Below are 15776 nucleotides of genomic sequence, written 5' to 3'. Positions count from 1 at the left end.
TTATTAACTTGGACAGAAAGAGCTTTGATTATAGTCTTTCTTTCTCCAATCAGTGAGATGTCTGACAGCAAACCTTAGGGACTCCAAAGTTGCAACAAATTAAGAGAAGAATGCTGCTGTTCCTGTGACAGTGTTTGGAGAGTGTAAAACAATACTAGGTCCAGGAGGGCTTTGTCTTGAATGTAAGACCTGAAATTCAAGGAGGTTAAAAATGAAGAAACAATGGGATATCCAGATTGTTAGTTTAATAATTAAATAGCACAAGAATAAAAATAAGTAGCCTGTATTGAGTTTGGGAGAGAGGAGGCACAGTATTTGATCCCACTCTGAAGTTTTTGGAAGTAAGATAGAATAGGTTCTTTTCCTTTTCCTTTTCCTTTTTTCTTTTTTGGTAGAAAGGATATATTACTAGAAGAGGGATGGGAGCGGGGGCAGCGTCTCACTTTGGTTATATGTATTTCCAAGGTCTTTAGACATAGACAGCATGACTTCCAGGTCTACTCTGTCAGTTCGAGGTGGGTGATGGTAAGAAGTTGCTTAAATTCTCTATGCATTATTTTCCTTAATTGCAAAATTGGGAAATTTGAGTTGTTATAGGAAGCAAATAGTCTTTGTAGAGTGTTGTGCTGCCTCATAGGAGTCTATGGTATTCCTAAGGGAAATTGGTGCTGAAAAATAGGGATTTTAAGTTATAAGAGGTTCTCAGGAATGCTTCCCTTACATATAATTGAAATACCTTTTATATGCGTATGTGAATTTATCTAGGGGATTAAGGGAGTGACAGGAGCCATAGCTTTCTTTGGATTTTCAGAATTATTCAACATCACCAAAAGGGATTTATCCTAAAATTTCTACAAGGGGACAGGACAGTCCTAATTTGTATACAAAATATATTGGAGTTGATGTAGTTCTCATTTCAATAAGGTGAGTATTTGAGCACATTGGAACATCAGTACAGGTGGGAGAGAGATATGTTCCCATGGCAAAAAGAGTCCTTATAAGTAGGTTCAGAAATACACACCTATAAGGGCTTTCCTTGCGACCACATTTGAATTAATCTTTAGGAACTTCTGAATTTGTTGGGTGGATTGGATTGTAGCTGTGGTCCTCCTAATTCTTTAGGTATTTAGAGGTTGAACCAAGGAAAGAACTATTGCATCTTATTTCTACTTTGCTTTTGCTGTAACTCCATGTCCCTGGTCAAGACATTTAATTATCTACTCCTATGTATATCTTTGACTGGAGCATGTGGTTCTCCGTGACTTATTAGCTTTGTTGTATCGCAAAGACTTGTAGTTTGATTCATAAGTGTAATGGTTATTTAGGTTATACCAGTTTCTTCTAATCTGCCAATTACTTTTCATTTGTTCTTTGAAAAATTCAAAATTAGTGAGGGACATTCTCTGGGTAATGCTTACATTTTCCAGTCAGACGTGAAATGTCAGCTGAGATTTAGAGATTACTTATAAAAAGGTAGTAAAGTACCTTTGAGTGGACCAGCAGAATTCTAGTGCAAGGCAAACACAGGTTCGAGGTGGAGGAGTCAGTGGTCTTAGTTGGGGTGGTTTCATCCTATTCTCCTTAGCCAGATATATTGCTCTCTGCTTCCTGGCATTGACTCTGTGCACCTGTCAAAATGACTGCTTCACATTCCCCTGCCGATGTGTGCCTATTTCTACCTCTAGTTTTGCTCATACTGCATTGTTTTACTTCATGGGATGACTCTTTATGTTTATCTCCTTATTCTACCCATTTTAAAATTCTTTCCTTAGAAACTTTTCACTGACTAATTCTGCCTCTAGTGATCCCTCACATATTATATGTATAATCCTTCATCTTGTCTTCCTCTTTGAATTATAAGCAACTCAAGGGTGGGATAGTGGCAGAGGCTGACTAACTGTTCAAATCCATTCCTCTTTTTGGGCATATAGTTAGACCATGTCCTCAGATTGCTTTGCCTTGCAGTTAGATGTGACCATGAGGCTGAGTTCTAACTGAAGCAATATAAGCAGAGGTGATGAACACTACTTTCAGGTCTGACATAAAATATCCTACACATGGTCCTCTATGTTCTTTTCCTATATACTGGCTGAATGTAGAGGATTGAGGGATTTAGGGGAGGGCAAATCTGCGATGGAAGGGGCTTAGGTCTCTGAAGTATTATAGGAAAATATTCCACCAACAAGGAATAACTACATTATGCTGTTAGAGGATAAGCAACCAACTTACCAACTTACCACGTATTAAGCCTCCAGGGTCTTAGGGCTTCTCAGGGTAGTAGCTAGTGTTACTTTAACAAATATAGAGGTGAATTATATTATATTTGTTTCCTTCACAGTACCTAGAATAATGTAGACAGAGGTTCCATCAATGCTGGCTGCCTCCTCCAAAATGTCAATGTACTGACTGTCACCTTCCAGAGCAAAGAGAAGTAGGATGATGTTCTGCTCAGGTCTGGAGAGTGGGAAGCAGGACAAAGAAGAGATGTTAGCAGTGGATGGCCCAGTGTGAAGGTAAATAGGGTAGATAAGGCACATACATTTGGTCTTCTACCCTGGTCAATGGCATCAAATAAACAAACAGTATTGTTATTGATTATTATATTAAGTAAATATCAGGAAAGGTATTGATATTGATTATTACATTAGATAAATGTGCAGAGTAGTGGTGTTATTGATTTTTATATTCAACAAATATAAGGATGGACAAAACTCACACCCCAGCCGACACATCTTAAAATGACTTAAGGTTTTGAGCACAATTCTGGGACAGGGACTTATTTTATGATTAATGTTTTAGAATATCTAAGAACTTTTCTCATCGAATTCCCATTAAGAAGAAAAGCAATTAGGGACACATATGCATCTGTCTATAAAAAGCCTTGGAGCTGGCAGCATCATTGTCGGCAACAAAGACCCATGGGATCTATCAAATACCAAATGTTGAACAGAGCCCCTTTAAGATATGGGGCCAATGAAATAAATCAAACTGAGAGATGGAACACATTTGCAAAAAGCAGAAAAATTTTAATTATGTGTAAAATGTAAACAAGGTGATATAGTTTGACTGTGTCACCACCCAAAATCTCATCTTGAATTGTAGTCCCCATACGTAATACCCATAATCCCCACATATGAAGGGAGAGACCAGGTGAAAGTAATTGAATCATGGGGGCAGTTTCTCCCATGCCGTTCTCATGATAGTGAGTGAATTCTCATGAGATCTGATGGTTTTATGTGCTTGGGAGTTCCTCGAGTTCATTCTCCTTCCTGCGGCCTTGTGAAGAAGATGCCTTGCTTCCCCTTTGCCTTCTGCCATGATTGTAAGTTTCCTGAGGCCTCCCCAGCCATGCAAAACTATAAGTCAATTGAACCTCTTTCCTTTCTAAATTACCCAGTCTCAGGCAGTTCTTTATAGCAGTGTGAGAAGAGACTGATTCACAAGATTTTCTATGATTAGAGGCCCACAGTTTTGTATCTTTGAGGTGGAGAAATGGTAGCTACATAGGGTAGGTGAAGCAATCCCTCATTTACACATGCTGTGGGTAAAGGGCAAAAAAATCAAGTTATCCAGTTCGGGACTGTGGGACAGGAATACGTAGTTGTTACTGAAGCTTGCTTTTTTTTTAAAAAAAATTCAAGTAATAATAAAATTCTTGATTTTAACCAATATATTCTTCAAAGTTAGATTAAAACAACCTAGAGAAGGACTGATAATAGGATAAGAAAAGGGTTCAAAATAGTCTTTGTGGAAAGGCATTTCCTCCTGGTGGGAAGGATGAAGGAAGAGTTAGAGATGAAGAGTCCATGAAGAGGTGGAATCCCAATGTACACATTCAGAAAAATCTGAGAAATGTGTTATGCAGGGAAGGAGGTGCAAAAGAAAGTTCATATACACAACATATGCAAGCAGTGAAGACACCATTGAGGCTGTTGCTGTTGTCTTGCCTAGACAACTTCCCCTCTTTGATTGACTTGTTTCATTCAGATCTCAGCTTAGATTTTTTGCTGACTACCCCATGTAATGTTGCTCCGTCAGTCATTGTCTTCACCTTGTGATGGTGAATTTTCTTCATAGAATTTACTGTGTTAAAGTTTTCTAAGTCATTCATGTGTTTGCAGTCCATCTTCCATGGCAACAGGGATCTCATCTGGCTTGCTCATCACCGTACTCTGAGCACCCAGACTAGGACCTGGCACAGAGGAGGCATTCAATAAATGTCTTCATCAGTTCAGGCTGCTGTAACAAGTCATCATAGACTGGGTGGCTTAAACAACAGACCTTTATTTCTCACAGTTCTTGGAGTTGGGAAGTTCAAGGTCTAGGTGCTGGAAGATTTGGTGTCTGCTGAGGGCTACTTCCTGGTTCAGAGAGGGCTGTCTTCTCATTATATTCTCACATGATGGAAAGATGACAAGCTGGCTCTCTGGAATCACTTTTGTAAGTGCACTCATCCTATTTATGAGGGCTCCACCCTCATGACCAAGTGACCTCCACAGGCCCCATCTCTGATGCCTTCACACTGGGGGTCAGGATTACAACATATGAATTTTTGGGAATCACAAACATTAAGTTCATTTAAACACATATCTATAGAATGGATGAGCCAGATACCTGTCCTTTGTAGTAGAGAAGTTGCCTCTGAATCAAAATCAGGTGAAGGAGAAGCTTAAGAAATACCTAAAAACTTTCTTTGACTAAGGGAAGGGCTATCAGCACATATTATTTAGTTATCCTGCTTCAAGTGCAAAAACATTGAAGAGAAGTTAAGCTGACAACCTGTTATAAACAACAGCCACGGTCTTCTGACTCTGAAATTCTTGCTTATTTTGCTGCCCATTTTATACATTTCTCTCTTCAGTGTTTGGGAGGAGTAATATTTAGGAGGAAAACAAGTTGTTTGGCCACTTGGATAAAGCCATTGGCCACCTCAGCAAATCCTCTGCTTTGGCTGTGGGCACTCTGACCTGAATGAGTAGCAGGTGGTGAATTAACGGTGTGATTTGCATTTTTGAGGGCATGTGTGTGCAGAGTCTTGCTTATACTTGTCTGGAGCTCTTGATATTAAAAATGTGTTTATATTTAAGGAAATAGAAAAGGAATTATTGGCCTGCTTTTGTCATGGTTGTACTATAATCCACCATGAGAAATCATAATATAATTTCATTTTTCCCTTGGTTTAATGCTGTTAAAGAAGCCAGCTCTCAGTCTGAGGAAACAAATCTACTTTTAAGCATACCTGCATGCAAATGGGCTGTGGAGGTGGTTTATCCTTTTACATAATAAGTTAGAGAGTTCTCTTTTTCAGTGGAATAGATGTATAGATTAATAAACCCCGACTAGGCACACGGATACGTGGAATCAATGTAAGCCTGGTTAGAGATGACAAAGAGCTTCACGCTCGAGTGCTTTGCAGCCTAATTCAATAAAACAAAATGAAAGGCAAATGCTTGAGGAGTTGAAGAGAGGATCTTTATGAAAATATTAAAACCTCTGTACAAAGAAAGTCATATTCTTTTTTGAGCTTGCTCCCAATATTGCAATGTAATATATGGGCCTCTTTAGGGGGAAAAATTTAAAGGCGCTTTGTGATTTTCTTTAACAAAGCAACAAAAAGGAACCATTTTGAATGTAGAAGCCTACACTTTGGTCTTTAACTGGAAAGTAAAATGCTGAGATAAAACTAGATTTTTTTCCCCCATCAATTTGCAAAACTTAAGTCTGAATCTAAACTGAAACAGCGACAGCGTGAAAAGCTATTCACGGGTCTGCAGCCATCTCTGATTCTATCAATTTGTTTTCCAGTCTTTGTTGTGATTCCGTGTTTCTCATGGATCTCTAGAGACAGCTTCCGGCTTGAGGAGAGAATATCAATAGCCCGCATGTTCCTCTAGGAGGCTTCCCTGCGACAATCACGATGCTTCCACAGATCAGATCTTCTCTTTCTTTAATGATGGGGTGTTAAAACAACAAAAATTATTCATTTTGGGAAACATGAAAATCAACAAAGCAATAATGTCTGAGTGAGAATATAATTTTGCTTCCTCTTTGTGCAATAAGCTCAAAGGCAAAAAGTAAGAATCAATTGGTCTCTTTTCTGGGATTTCATAAATCCATAATTATATCACATGCATTTAAAAATGAAGCAAAGAGCTTAATAAATTTGGACAGAACTTTCACACTGCAATGAAATAAGTACTGGACTTTCTGAGTCTGGAAGGCCTGGTTTTTGGCTGAGTCCCATCAGGTGACAAGTGGGTCATCTCTGATAAAACCCCTAATTCCTGTGAACTCTATATTTCACATCCATAAAATGGAAATAACAATATCTGCTGTTCTAATCTCACAGGACTGATGAAATATAACCTGTCATGTATGCAAGTATCTAGAAAACGTTCGAAGCATGTGTGAATACAATATGCTGTCAAATTATTAGAGAAGTTACACTTTTCTTTAATATTCATACCATTCTCTAGGAACTTGTCCTGTCCAGAAAATCCTACAACGTTTAAGAGAAGAATTGCTGCTTTCAGTTGCATATTTTGTATTTTAAAATATATGTGTTTATATATATGTAAATATTTATATTTTTCTGCCTTTTTCCTTCTTCTCCCTCTTCCCAAACCCCTTAGTTCTTCCCGATTATCCTTGAACATTCAATTCAGTGTTATCTCCTTTAAGACACTTGCCCCGTGCCCAAGGCCAGATTGGTCCATACTACTGTGCTTTAAAAAAAATTTTGAGTTTATCTTCAGGTACCTTTTCAACATATCTTATGTTTATTTTTCTGTCTCCTTTGCTAGATTGTGAGTATCTTGAGAGTGGACTTTGTTTCTTAATCATGTTTGAATTCCCACGGCCTAGACAGTGTTGGCCACATTGTAGGCACTCAGAAAATTTTGTTACATTACTAATCACTGTTCTTATCAAAAAATACAAAAGTGTAAATATTTCCATTCCAACGTGAGGGGCCAGGGACTGGCTAGATTTATCTGTTGCTATAAGAAATTGGGTTTTCCTTTAGAAATTGTGGTAGACAGAATGGTTTCTCCAAGATGTCTTATACTGGAATCTGTGACTATATTATGTAACATGACAAAAGGAACTCTACAGATGTATTTAAGGTTACAGATCTTAAAATAGAGAGATCATCCTGGATTATCTGGTTGGGCACAACCTAATCACATAAGCCCTCAGAAACAGATCGCTTTCTCTGGCTGGAAGCAGAAGAGATGCGGCAGCAGAAGCACTGAGGTTCAAAGTGTGAGAAGGACTTGATATGTTGTTGCCAGCCATGAGAAGTAGGGGGCTATGTATGCAGGACGGAGAGGGACCTCAAGGAGCTGAGAGGGGTTCCTGGCTGACAGTTAGTAAGGAAGCAGGAACATCAGCCCTACATCTGCTAGGAACCAAATTCTACTAACAATGTGAACAGGCTTGAAAGCAGATTCTTCTCCCGAAGCTCTAGGTAAGCTCTCCAGTTGGCTGACAACTTGACTTCAGCCTTAGGAGACGCATAGCCAAAAAAACAGTCTAGTCAACCTGGACTTCTATCTACAGAATAGTGAGATAATACACTTGGGTTGTTATATACCATTAAGTTTATGGTAATTGGTTGCCGCAGCAATAGAATACAGATACATAAATTAATTTACTAGTTCCAAAAGACTAGTTTTTAGAAACTTATAAAAGGTGGAATAGGCTGGGTGCAGTGGCTCACGTCTGTAATTCCAGCACTTTGGGAGGCCAAGGGGCAGATCACTTGAGCCCAGGAGTTCGAAACTAGCCTGGCTAGCATGGTGAAACCCCGTCTCTACTAAAAATACAACTAGCCAGGTGTGGTGGTGCACACCTGTAATCCCAGCTACTCTGGGAGGCTGAGGCATGAGAATCGCTTGAATCTGGGAGGCGGAGGTTGCAGTGAGCTAAGATCACACCACTGCACTCCAGCTTGGGCAACAGAACAAGACCCTGTCACAAAACAAAACAAAACAAAACAAAACAAACAAAACAAAACAGAAGAACGTGGAATAGCCTGGGTCTGCTACAGACTATGAAAATCCCCAGAAAGGATGCCACCGAAAAGTTACACGGGTTGGATTCCCTGGGATGGTGACAGTGGCAGTGGTGGAATTAGGGGATTGGTTGGAGCTGCCATCCTAACTAAGTCAGGGTGGGCAGTTCATTGACCCCCCAGGAATAGGCTTAATTTCATCCTGATTTGAAGCTGAGTACAAGTTAGATTTGGCAGGGCAGGGTCAGACAGAGCAGAGGTTGCAGAAATAAATAGCAAGAGTTAGTCTGGAAATAGTTTTTCTCCAGAATTTTGAAGATATTTCTCTCTGGTCTGCCAACTTCTAGAGTTCCTCTTGAGAAGTCCAATGTCATTCTGATTTTAAATCCTTTGTACTTTTTTTCTTTTTCTCTCTGAAGTGTTTGGGATCTTCTCTTTAATCCCTGATATTCTGAAAATTTGTAAAAATATACACTGGAGTTGTTTTTGTCATTCTATGCTGGACACTCAATAGGCCCTTTCTTTTTTTCAGTTCTGTGCAATTTAAAGTATTATTATTATTTTATTTATTTGTTAATTTTTTTTGAGACAGAGTCTCTTTTTGTCACCCAGGCTGGAGGGTAGTGGCAGAATCACGACTCACTGCAACCTGGACCTCCCAGGCTTATGCAATCCTCCCTCCTTAGCCTCTGGAATAGCTGGGACTACAGGTACATACCACCATACCTGGCTAATTTATTTATTTATTTTTTATTTATTTACTTTTTTTTAGAGACCGAGTCTTACTATGTTGCCTAGGCTGGTCTTAAACTCCTGGGATCCTCCCAAAGTGCTGGGATTACAGGCATGAGCCACAGCACCCAGCATCGTGTGTTATTTCTTTGATAATTTCTTTCCTTCCCTTTTCTGTATGGGACTTTTATTAATAAGATATTGGGGTCCTAGATAGATTATATAATTTTCTTATCTTTTCTATCATCTGTTTTTTTATTTTCTAATTTCTTCAACTTTAACTGCTAATTCTCTCATTAGAGTTTTAAATGTTTTTTTAAAATTAAAATATTTTTCTCATTACATGTATACTTATTAATTTTAAAATAGCACTCTGCACTTGTTTCTTGGATACGATATCTTATTTCACTGAGGATATACTGGTTTCATTTTAGTTTTTCTTCTCTACAATCATTGTTTCTGTTTTCTCTGAACTTCCTTTTTCCCATTTGCTTAGGTTCTTCTTTTTCACATTAGAGACTTTCTTCAAGCCTATTGTTTCCTTGGCTGTCTGTTCATATTTAATGTTAACCTTCTACAGAGTTGAGTAAAAGCTCTGGGTGCTTGGTTGGTCTGGCTGACTGGTGGCTTTGGTCAGGCAGGGGCCTATAGATCTTTCCTCAGTGGTTTCCTGACTTCTCTAAGAATGGATAATCTAATTGATTACTTTGGATTGGTGCAACTGAAAGATGGCTTTCTGGAAACCATAAGGCATAAAAGTCCATTGTTAACAATCAGACTAAAATCAGGCTGGCTGTTTCCAGCGTTGTGCTGCGTCACTTGTGACTCGCTGTGGAACTTGTTTCCTGCCTCGTTAGGATACTAATGGTACCCACGTTATAGGACTGTTGTTAAGGTTAAATGAGTTTATACATATAAACTACTTACAATGTGAAATGTCATGAGAGCTCAATAAAGTACATGTTTTACTGTAATCATCGTCGTAATTACTGTTTCAGTCCAGTTCGCCTGCCGTGCCTCGTGCCTCCCTCCATTGCCTTAGTGTGGAAGCTTCTCTGGTTCACTGTTTCCAACCTTCTGCCAAAGTGGAGAATGAACAATCTCCTTGTGAGTTGAATTGCGAAGGGGACCTAGGGGACTTCCCAGCTCCTCAGTCTGACTTTTAATCAATCTTCCAGGTCTTCATCCCCACCTCTCACCCCTTCAGACGTACCTGGTATCGCCAATTCCTATGTCTTTCTGAAGTTCAGAGGTACAAGCAGACTTTCTTGCCAGTGGCCTTTCCTTCTGGAGGCAGTTCCCAGATTTCTGTCTGCTAAGTCTGTGACAGCCACTTGTCCCTCTCTGGTCTGGCATCTATTGTCTCCTCTCCTGTTCTTATACGCTTGGAGGATTTATACCTTTCATATCCCTTTACTGATAGTCTAGTTTCATCTGAGGAGGAAATGAAATCACCCTCTGCTCCAATTAGCCCTGTTAACCACAAGGCCACTGGTCTCATTTCTTTGTCTGTGAAATGAGGGGTTACAGTGGGTAAACTTAAAGGCATTTTCCTCCACTGAAAGTCTTCGCTCCTGCATCTGGTTTAGCTTTAATGTAATTCCCAGCTGATCACAGCTAGATTCTCTATCACTTATCTCATTCTCAGAAGAGCAGTGATTATTTTTACTTTTGTTGTTTTGAACCTCTTTGAGCGAGAGACCTGCGGAGTAGCAAATTATATCTGGTGTACAAATTAGAGTAAACTGAAAAACACAGGTGACTTTTGTTCCCTTCTGCATCACAAAGACCTTTTCAATACACCTGATTGATTGTAAAGGGAACTCCGCAAGCAGATGTGAGCTACTGGGACTCTGCTAATGGTAATTTGGGTGCTGTCATATTTATCATGTTGTGCTATTTGGCAAGCAAGTAGGAAGCCTTTAAACTTTTTGCTGTTTCTGAAAAAATAAAAATTCAGAAAGAAGATGATACCAAAATTTCAATCAGAAAGAAGTTTCCTGTTTATGGGGAATCACAAAGAATGTTCTGATAAGTCAATAAAAGTCCTGCTTTGGTCCAATTAGATTGGAGTCTTTGATTCATGAAGTCTGGTGGAAATGGATTGTCTTCCCTGTTGGAACTCCACTATGTGGCTTGGCACTTTATACTTGTAGCCTCAGTGCCTGTCCATGTTTGTTGTATTCACTGCTGTTAATGACTAGCTCTTAGGAGTTCTCTTTTAATATCCAGAAGAAAAACTTCCAAAAGATAATGACTTCTTCTAAGGTACGACGTTATATAGTATTTGAAATGAAAAACAACTTAAAGGCCAGGTGGGGTGGCTTATACCTGTAATATCAGCACTTTGGGAGGCTGAGGCAGGCGGATCACAAGGTCAAGAGATCAAGACCATCCTAGCCAATGTGGTGAAACCCCACCTCTACTAAAAATACAGAAATTAGCCAGGCGTGGTGGCGCCTGCCTTTAGTCCCAGCTACTCTGGAGGCTGAGGCAGGAGAATCGCTTGAACCCAGGAGGCGGAGGTTGCAGTGAGCCGAGATAGTGCCACTGTACTCCAGTCTGGCAACAGAGTGAGACTCCATCTCAAAAAACAAACAAACAAACAAAAACAAAAACACAAAAGCTTAGAATTTGGTATAATCCATTGTATGTGGTTTTTGTTTGTCTCAGTGCCATTGGTATAAGGCATAGGAATAGATTCCTCTGAAAAGTTTTCAATTAAAACAGAAGTCCTAAATAAAGTAAAGGAGACAGACATTGACAATCTTTAACTCTCTTAAAACTCAATTATTTTGCATGCAGAACATTATTAAAGGCTTGTAGTAAAAGAGATGAATGCATCAATATTTGACATGTTTAGGTTATTCGGTGGTTCACTCTGTTTATTTATTTATATTGCTACCTAAAAATATTTTTGGGATACATGTGATAATTTGATACATTCACGTGAGCAAATAAGGGTAAATGGGATATTCATTATCTTAAATATTTATCTTTTCTTTATGCTAGGAACATTCAAATTATTCTCTTCAGCTATTTTGAAATGTACAATCAAGTAATATTAACTATAGTCACCCTACTGATCTGTTGAACACTAGGTCCCATTTCTTCTATATAACTGTATATCTGTAACCATCAATCAAACTCTTTTTATATATTCCTCCCCACTGCCCTTCCTGGCCTGTGGTAACCACCAATCTCTTCTCTACCTTCATGAGATCACTTTTTAAGTTCCCATATATGAGTGGAGAATGTGGGATATTTATCTTTCTGTGCTTTGCCTGTTTCACTTAACATAATGACCTCTCGTTGCACCCATGTTGCTACAAATGACAGGATTTCATTCTTTTTTATGGCTGAATAATATTCCATTGTGTATATAATCACACTTTTTTTTTTTTTTTTTTTTTTTGAGATGGAGTCTCACTCTGTCGCCCAGGCTGGAGTGCAGTGGCACAATCTCAGCTCACTGCAACCTTCGCCTCCTGGGTTCAAGTGATTCTCCTGCCTCAGTCTCCTCAGTAACTGGGATTACAGGGGCCCGCCACAACACCCGGCTAATTTTTGTATTTTCAGTAGAGACAGGGTTTTGCCATGTTATTCAGGGTGGTCTTGAACTCCTGACCTTAGGTTACTATGGTCAGGATAGTACTTGGCCTCCCAAAGTGCTGGGAGAAGAGGCATGAGCCACCACACCTGGCTGTATCACATTTCCTTTATCCTTCACTCACTGATGGACACTTAAGTTGATTTCATATTTTGGCCATTGTGAATAGTGCTGCAATAAACATGAGAGTGCAGACACTCTTCAATATACTGATTTCCTTTCTTTGAGGAAGCTCCATACTATTTTCCATAGTGGCTATATTAGTTTACATTCCCACCAACATTTTACTAGGGTTCCCCTTTCTCCATATCCTTGCCAGCATCTGTTTTTCCCTGTCTTTTTGATAAAAGCCTTTCTAACTGGGGTAAGATGATATCTGATTGTGGTTTTGACTTGCATTTCTCTGATGATTAGTGATGCTGAACATTTTTTTCATGTATCTGTTGGCTGTTGATTTTCTTCTTTTGAGAAGTGTGTATTCAGATCTTTTGCCCATTTTAAAATCAGATTATTATTATTATTATTATTTTTTGCTATTAAGTTTGAGTTTCTTATATACTTTGGTTATTGACACCTTGTCACATGGATAGTTTGCAAATATTTTCTTCCTTTCTGTACGTTGTCTCTTCACTTTTTTGATTGTTCTCTTTTCTGTGCAGAACCTTTTAACTTGATGTAATCTCGTTAGTCTATTTTTGCTTTAGTTGCCTGTGCTTTTGAAGTCTTACATAAAAACTCTTTGCCCAGACCAATGACTTGGAGCATTTCCCCAGTGTTTTCTTTTAGTATTTTCACAGTTTTTAGGTCTTAAAGTCTTTAATCCATTCTGATTTGATTTTTGCATATGGTGAGAGATAGGGGGATGAAGGTACAGTTTCATTCTTCTGAATATGGTTATCCCATTTTCTTAGCACCATTTATTGAAGAAACTCTCCTTTCCCCATTGTATGTTCTTAGCATCTTTATAAAAAATGAGTTTGTTGTGAATGCATGGATATATATCTAGGCCCTCTATTCTGTCTCATTAGTCTGTGTGTCTGTTTTATTCCAAGACCATGCTGATTTGGTACTTTAGGTTGGTAGTATATTTTGAAGTCAGGCAGTCCAGCTTTGTTCTTTTTGCTCAGGATTCCTTTGGCTTTTTGGAGTCTTCTGTGGTTTCATATCAATTTTGGATTTTTTTCTATTTCTGTGAAGAATGTTATTGGTATTTTGATAGGGATTGCATTGACTTTGTAAATTGTTTTGGATGATATTGTCATTTTTAACAATATTAATTCCTCTAATCCATGAGCATGGAATATTCTTCAATTTTTTTGTGTCCTCTTCAATTTGTTTCAGTGTTTTCATCATTGTTTTATAGTTTTCCTTGAATAGATTTTTCACATCTTTGGTTACATTGATTCCTAGGTATTTAATATTCTTTGTAGCTATCATAAATGTGATTGCTTTCTTGGTTTCTTTTTAGATTGTTCACTACTGGTGTATATAAATGTTACTGATTTTTGTATGTTGATTTTATAAGTCAAAACTCTATCATATATCAGATCTAATTTTTTTTAAGTGGGGTCTTTAGGTTTGTCTAAATATAAGATCATATTGTCTGTGTACAAGACTTAATTTGACTTCCTCCTTTCCAATTTGGATGGCTTTTATTCTTTCTCTTGCCTAATTGCTCTGGTCAGGACTTCCAGTATTATGTTGAATAAAAGTGGTGGAAATGAGCATACTTGTCTTGTTCCAGATCTTAGAGAAAAGGCTCTGAAGTTTTCCCTATTCATTATGATGTTGACTGTGGCTTTGTCATATATGGCCCTTATTATTTTGAAGTATGTTCCTTCTATAGCCAGTTTGTTGATTTTTTTAATCATAAAGGGATGTTGAATTTTATCAAGTGCTTTATCAGCTCCTATTAAAATGATCATATGGTTTTTGTTCTTGATTCTGTTAATGTGATATATTATGCTTATTGATTTGTGTATCAATAATCAGTATAATTATGTGGGATGAATCCCACATAATCATGGTGAATGATGTTTTAAATATGTTGTTGAATTTGGTTTGCTAACATCTTGTTGAGGATTTTTACATGTATGTTCATCAATGATATTGCTTAGTAGTTTATTTTTTGTGTATGTGTGTGTCCTTGTCTGGTTTTGGTATCAGAGCTTCATAGAATGAGTTTGGAAGTACTTCCTCTTCTTCAGTTTTTGAAGAGTGTTGCTAGAATTGGTATTCATTTTTTTTCAGGTGAAATTAATTTTAATAGATATTCATTTAACCCAATATATGCAAAATATTATCATTTAATTTATTTTATTTTTTCTTCAATTTTTTTTTTTTTTTTTTTGAGACGGAGTCTCGCTCTGCCGCCCAGGCTGGAGTGCAGTGGCCGGATCTCAGGTCACTGCAAGCTCCGCCTCCCGGGTTCACGCCATTCTCCTGCCTCAGCCTCCCGAGTAGCTGGGACTACAGGCGCCCGCCACCGCGCCCGGCTAGTTTTTTGTATTTTTTAGTAGAGACGGGGTTTCACCGTGTTAGCCAGGATGGTCTCGATCTCCTGACCTCGTGATCCGCCCGTCTCGGCCTCCCAAAGTGCTGGGATTACAGGCTTGAGCCACCGCGCCCGGCCTTTTTCTTCAATTTTTAAGTTCAGGGGTACATGTGCAGGATTGCAGATTTGCTACATAGGTAAATGTGTGCCATGGTGGTTTGATATTCATTTTTCTTTAAATGTTTGGTGGAATTCACCAGTAAAGCCATCAGATCCTGGCTTTTATTTGATGGGAGACCTTTATTATGGCTTCAATCTTGTTACTCATTATTGGTTTGTTGAGATTTTTTATTTCTTCATAGTTCAATTTTGGTAGCTTGTATCTGTCTGGAAATTTATCCATTTCTTGTAGGTTTTCAAATTTGTTGTCATGTAATTGTAATTCTCTCTGATTATTTTTTAGATTTCTATGGTCTCAGTTATTACATCTTCTCTTTTTGTTTCATATTTTCTTTGTGTCTTTTCCCCTTTTTTCTTAGTCTAGCTAATGATTTGCCAATTTTATCTTTTCAAAAAACCAACTTTTTATGTTTTCGATCTGCATTTTTTAGTCTCAATTTTATTTATTTCTGCTCTGATCTTTATTATTTATTTCCTTCTGGTAATTTTGAGTTTGGTTTGTTTTTGTTTTTATAGTTCCTTGAGGTATATTATTAGGTTTTTAAATTTGAAGTCTTTCAACTTTTTTTATATAGGTGTTCATTGCTATAAACTTCTCCCTTAGTACTTCTTTTTCTGTATCCCATAGATTTTGGTATGGCATATTTACATTTTCATTTGTTTCAAGAAATTTTAACGTTTTCTTCTTAATTTCTTAATTGACCAATTGGTCATTCAGGAACATGTTGTTTAATTTCCATGTGTTT

The 15776-nt window shown here is 38.1% G+C and overlaps 1 long non-coding RNA gene across 1 annotated transcript in view; it reads left to right on the top strand.

Moving 5' to 3' along the window:
* The first annotated feature begins 7225 nt into the window (after window positions 1-7225).
* LOC135966310 (uncharacterized) overlaps window positions 7226-15776 on the top strand; it is a 45791-nt gene continuing 37240 nt past the window's right edge. The window contains exon 1 of the long non-coding RNA XR_010579545.1: window positions 7226-7468. This is a non-coding gene — a long non-coding RNA (uncharacterized lncRNA). The remainder of the gene's footprint in view (window positions 7469-15776) is intronic.

This window comes from Macaca fascicularis, chromosome 11 (genome assembly GCF_037993035.2).
Source record: "Macaca fascicularis isolate 582-1 chromosome 11, T2T-MFA8v1.1".
NCBI classification, from domain to species: Eukaryota; Metazoa; Chordata; class Mammalia; order Primates; family Cercopithecidae; genus Macaca; species Macaca fascicularis.
The sequence above is the reverse complement of the archived record's forward strand: the minus strand, read 5'-3'. Positions and strand labels throughout refer to the sequence as shown.